The 6000-nt window shown below is 50.9% G+C and overlaps 1 protein-coding gene across 1 annotated transcript in view; it reads right to left on the minus strand.

The window, feature by feature from the left end:
* Positions 1–5294, minus strand: part of LOC142663101 (uncharacterized) — a 110751-nt gene extending 105457 nt beyond the window's left edge. The window contains exon 1 of the mRNA XM_075841402.1: positions 5221–5294. The gene's annotated coding sequence lies outside the window, so the exon portion shown is untranslated. The remainder of the gene's footprint in view (positions 1–5220) is intronic.
* Positions 5295–6000: the final 706 nt, after the last annotated feature.

Consider the following 6000-nt stretch of genomic DNA (forward strand, 5'->3'; position numbering starts at 1 on the left):
TGTACAGTCACTACATCTGGGGCACTGTACAGTCACTACATCTGGGGGCACTGTACAGTCACTACATCTGGGGGCACTGTACAGTCACTACATCTGGGGGCACTGTACAGTCACTACATCTGGGGGCACTGTACAGTCACTACATCTGGGGGCACTGTACAGTCACTACATCTGGGGGCACTGTACAGTCACTACATCTGGGGGCACTGTACAGTCACTACATCTGGGGGCACTGTACGGTCACTACATCTGGGGGCACTGTACGGTCACTACATCTGGGGGCACTGTACGGTCACTACATCTGGGGGCACTGTACGGTCACTACATCTGGGGGCACTGTACGGTCACTACATCTGGGGGCACTGTACGGTCACTACATCTGGGGGCACTGTACGGTCACTACATCTGGGGCACTGTACGGTCACTACATCTGTGAGCACTGTACGGTCACTACATCTGGGAGCACTGTACGGTCACTACATCTGGGGGCACTGTACTGTCACTACATCTGGGGGCACTGTACGGTCACTACATCTGGGGGCACTGTACGGTCACTACATCTGGGGGCACTGTACGGTCACTACATCTGGGGGCACTGTACGGTCACTACATCTGGGGGCACTGTACGGTCACTACATCTGTTGGCACTGTACGGTCACTACATCTGGGGGCACTGTACGGTCACTACATCTGGGGGCACTGTACGGTCACTACATCTGGGGGCACTGTACGGTCACTACATCTGGGGGCACTGTACGGTCACTACATCTGGGGGCACTGTACGGTCACTACATCTGGGGGCACTGTACGGTCACTACATCTGGGGGCACTGTACGGTCACTACATCTGGGGGCACTGTACGGTCACTACATCTGGGGGCACTGTACGGTCACTACATCTGGGGGCACTGTACGGTCACTACATCTGGGGGCACTGTACGGTCACTACATCTGGGGGCACTGTACGGTCACTACATCTGGGGGCACTGTACGGTCACTACATCTGGGGGCACTGTACGGTCACTACATCTGGGGGCACTGTACGGTCACTACATCTGGGGGCACTGTACGGTCACTACATCTGGGGGCACTGTACGGTCACTACATCTGGGAGCACTGTACGGTCACTACATCTGGGAGCACTGTACGGTCACTACATCTGGGGGCACTGTACAGTCACTACATCTGGGGGCACTGTACAGTCACTACATCTGGGGGCACTGTACAGTCACTACATCTGAGGTCACTGTACAGTCACTACATCTGGGGTCACTGTACAGTCACTACATCTGGGGTCACTGTACAGTCACTACATCTGGGGTCACTGTACAGTCACTACATCTGGGGTCACTGTACAGTCACTACATCTGGGGTCACTGTACAGTCACTACATCTGGGGTCACTGTACAGTCACTACATCTGGGGTCACTGTACAGTCACTACATCTGGGGTCACTGTACAGTCACTACATCTGGGGGCACTGTACAGTCACTACATCTGGGGGCACTGTACAGTCACTACATCTGGGGGCACTGTACAGTCACTACATCTGGGGGCACTGTACAGTCAATACATCTGGGGGCACTGTACAGTCACTACATCTGGGGGCACTGTACAGTCACTACATCTGGGGGCACTGTACAGTCACTACATCTGGGGGCACTGTACAGTCACTACATCTGGGGGCACTGTACAGTCACTACATCTGGGGTCACTGTACAGTCACTACATCTGGGGTCACTGTACAGTCACTACATCTGGGGTCACTGTACAGTCACTACATCTGGGGTCACTGTACAGTCACTACATCTGGTGTCACTGTACAGTCACTACATCTGGGGTCACTGTACAGTCACTACATCTGGGGTCACTGTACAGTCACTACATCTGGGGTCACTGTACAGTCACTACATCTGGGGCACTGTACAGTCACTACATCTGGGGGCACTGTACAGTCACTACATCTGGGGGCACTGTACAGTCACTACATCTGGGGGCACTGTACAGTCACTACATCTGGGGGCACTGTACAGTCACTACATCTGGGGGCACTGTACAGTCACTACATCTGGGGGCACTGTACAGTCACTACATCTGGGGGCACTGTACAGTCACTACATCTGGGGGCACTGTACAGTCACTACATCTGGGGGCACTGTACGGTCACTACATCTGGGGGCACTGTACGGTCACTACATCTGGGGGCACTGTACGGTCACTACATCTGGGGGCACTGTACGGTCACTACATCTGGGGGCACTGTACGGTCACTACATCTGGGGGCACTGTACGGTCACTACATCTGGGGGCACTGTACGGTCACTACATCTGGGGCACTGTACGGTCACTACATCTGGGGGCACTGTACGGTCACTACATCTGGGGGCACTGTACGGTCACTACATCTGGGGGCACTGTACGGTCACTACATCTGGGGGCACTGTACGGTCACTACATCTGGGGGCACTGTACGGTCACTACATCTGGGGGCACTGTACGGTCACTACATCTGGGGGCACTGTACGGTCACTACATCTGGGGGCACTGTACGGTCACTACATCTGGGGGCACTGTACGGTCACTACATCTGGGGGCACTGTACGGTCACTACATCTGGGGGCACTGTACGGTCACTACATCTGGGGGCACTGTACGGTCACTACATCTGGGGGCACTGTACGGTCACTACATCTGGGGGCACTGTACGGTCACTACATCTGGGGGCACTGTACGGTCACTACATCTGGGGGCACTGTACGGTCACTACATCTGGGGGCACTGTACGGTCACTACATCTGGGGGCACTGTACGGTCACTACATCTGGGGGCACTGTACGGTCACTACATCTGGGGGCACTGTACGGTCACTACATCTGGGGGCACTGTACGGTCACTACATCTGGGGGCACTGTACGGTCACTACATCTGGGGGCACTGTACGGTCACTACATCTGGGGTCACTGTACAGTCACCACATCTGGGGGCACTGTACGGTCACTACATCTGGGGGCACTGTACGGTCACTACATCTGGGGGCACTGTACGGTCACTACATCTGGGGGCACTGTACGGTCACTACATCTGGGGGCACTGTACGGTCACTACATCTGGGGGCACGGTACGGTCACTACATCTGGGGGCACTGTACAGTCACTACATCTGGGGGCACTGTACAGTCACTACATCTGGGGGCACTGTACAGTCACTACATCTGGGGGCACTGTACAGTCACTACATCTGGGGGCACTGTACAGTCACTACATCTGGGGGCACTGTGCGGTCACTACATCTGGGGGCACTGTACGGTCACTACATCTGGGAGCACTGTACGGTCACTACATCTGGGGGCACTGTACGGTCACTACATCTGGGGGCACTGTACAGTCACTACATCTGGGGGCACGGTACAGTCACTACATCTGGGGGCACGGTACAGTCACTACATCTGGGGGCACTGTACAGTCACTACATCTGGGGGCACTGTACAGTCACTACATCTGGGGGCACTGTACAGTCACTACATCTGGGGTCACTGTACAGTCACTACATCTGGGGTCACTGCACAGTCACTACATCTGGGGTCACTGTACAGTCACCACATCTCGGGGCACTGTACAGTCACCACATCTGGGGGCACTGTACAGTCACTACATCTGGGGGCACTGTACAGTCACTACATCTGGGGGCACTGTACAGTCACCACATCTGGGGGCACTGTACAGTCACTACATCTGGGGGCACTGTACGGTCACTACATCTGGGGGCACTGTACAGTCACTACATCTGGGGGCACTGTACAGTCACCACATCTGGGGGCACTGTACAGTCACTACATCTGGGGGCACTGTACAGTCACTACATCTGGGGGCACTGTACAGTCACTACATCTGGGGGCACTGTACAGTCACCACATCTGGGGGCACTGTACAGTCACCACATCTGGGGGCACTGTACAGTCACCACATCTGGGGGCACTGTACAGTCACCACATCTGGGGGCACTGTACAGTCACTACATCTGGGGGCACTGTACAGTCACTACATCTGGGGGCACTGTACGGTCACTACATCTGGGGGCACTGTACGGTCACTACATCTGGGGGCACTGTACAGTCACTACATCTGGGGGCACTGTACAGTCACTACATCTGGGGGCACTGTACAGTCACTACATCTGGGGGCACTGTACAGTCACTACATCTGGGGTCACTGTGCTGATATAATATATGAGGTGTCTGTGATGTCACTACTATAGATGATATAATATATGAGGTGTCTGATGTCACTACTATAATGATATAATATATGGTGTCTGTGATGTCACTACTATAGATGATATAATATATGAGGTGTCTGTGATGTCACTACTATAGATGATATAAAATATGAGGTGTCTGATGTCACTACTATAGATGATATAATATATGAGGTGTCTGTGATGTCACTACTATAGATGATATAATATATGAGGTGTCTGATGTCACTACTATAATGATATAATATATGGTGTCTGTGATGTCACTACTATAGATGATATAATATATGAGGTGTCTGTGATGTCACTACTATAGATGATATAATATGAGGTGTCTGTGATGTCACTACTATAGATGATATAATATATGAGGTGTCTGTGATGTCACTACTATAGATGATATAATATATGAGGTGTCTGTGATGTCACTACTATAGATGATATAATATATGAGGTGTCTGTGATGTCACTACTATAGATGATATAATATATGAGGTGTCTGTGATGTCACTACTATAGATGATATAATATATGAGGTGTCTGATGTCACTATTATAGATGATATAATATATGAGGTGTCTGTGATGTCACTACTATAGATGATATAAAATATGAGGTGTCTGATGTCACTACTATAGATGATATAATATATAAGGTGTCTGACATGTAAACATTGGGGACTTATTCGGATCGCTTTCACATGTAGACAACATTTTTCCGCTTATTTCAGAGCTGGAGAAGAGATTACCGGTCATTATCCACATGATGCGACATTTACAATAATACCGGGACTGTATGAAAAGAGGTCCTGTACACACCAGACAAAGGGGAGCGCGGCATGTTACACACAATGGAAACGCGTTATATGTGAGCGGGGAGATAATGACATTAGAGCGGCACCCCCACCCTATGTACAACATACAGCAGTGTACAGCAGGAGAGCTGCATACCCCGACCACATACATACCGACCGGGACCTGCCGCTGCCCGACCTACTCACTGCAGGACCTGTGCTGACGTCATCAGCAAGTGATCAGTCACGTGACGGGGGCGGAGCTCAGCAGTGGGCGGAGACAAGGAAAAAAGTGATGGAAGACTTGTAATCCTCTACTCTGACATCCCATAACAGCCTGGACATGCTAGGAGTTGTAGTTCTCTCCTCTTATACCTCCTCCTGTAATGTCCTCTGACATCCCATAATAACAGCCTGGACATGCTGGGAGTTGTAGTTCTCTCCTCTTATACCTCCTCCTGTAATGTCCTCTGATATCCCATAATAACAGCCTGGACATGCTAGGAGTTGTAGTTCTCTCCTCTTATACCTCCTCCTGTAATGTCCTCATATATCCCATAATAACAGCCTGGACATCCTGGGAGTTGTAGTTCTCTCCTCTTATACCTCCTCCTGTAATGTCCTCGGATATCCCATAATAACAGCCTGGACATGCTAGGAGTTGTAGTTCTCTCCTCTTATACCTCCTCCTGTAATGTCCTCATATATCCCATAATAACAGCCTGGGCATGCTGGGAGTTGTAGTTCTCTCCTCTTATACCTCCTCCTGTAATGTCCTCTGATATCCCATAATAACAGCCTGGACATGCTGAGAGTTGTAGTTCTCTCCTCTTATACCTCCTCCTGTAATGTCCTCTGATATCTCATAATAACAGCCCGGACATGCTGAGAGTTGTAGTTCTCTCCTCTTATACCTCCTCCTGTAATGTCCTCTGACATCCTATAATAACAGCC

The sequence above is a fragment of the Rhinoderma darwinii genome, chromosome 11 (assembly GCF_050947455.1).
Source record: "Rhinoderma darwinii isolate aRhiDar2 chromosome 11, aRhiDar2.hap1, whole genome shotgun sequence".
Taxonomy (NCBI): domain Eukaryota; kingdom Metazoa; phylum Chordata; class Amphibia; order Anura; family Rhinodermatidae; genus Rhinoderma; species Rhinoderma darwinii.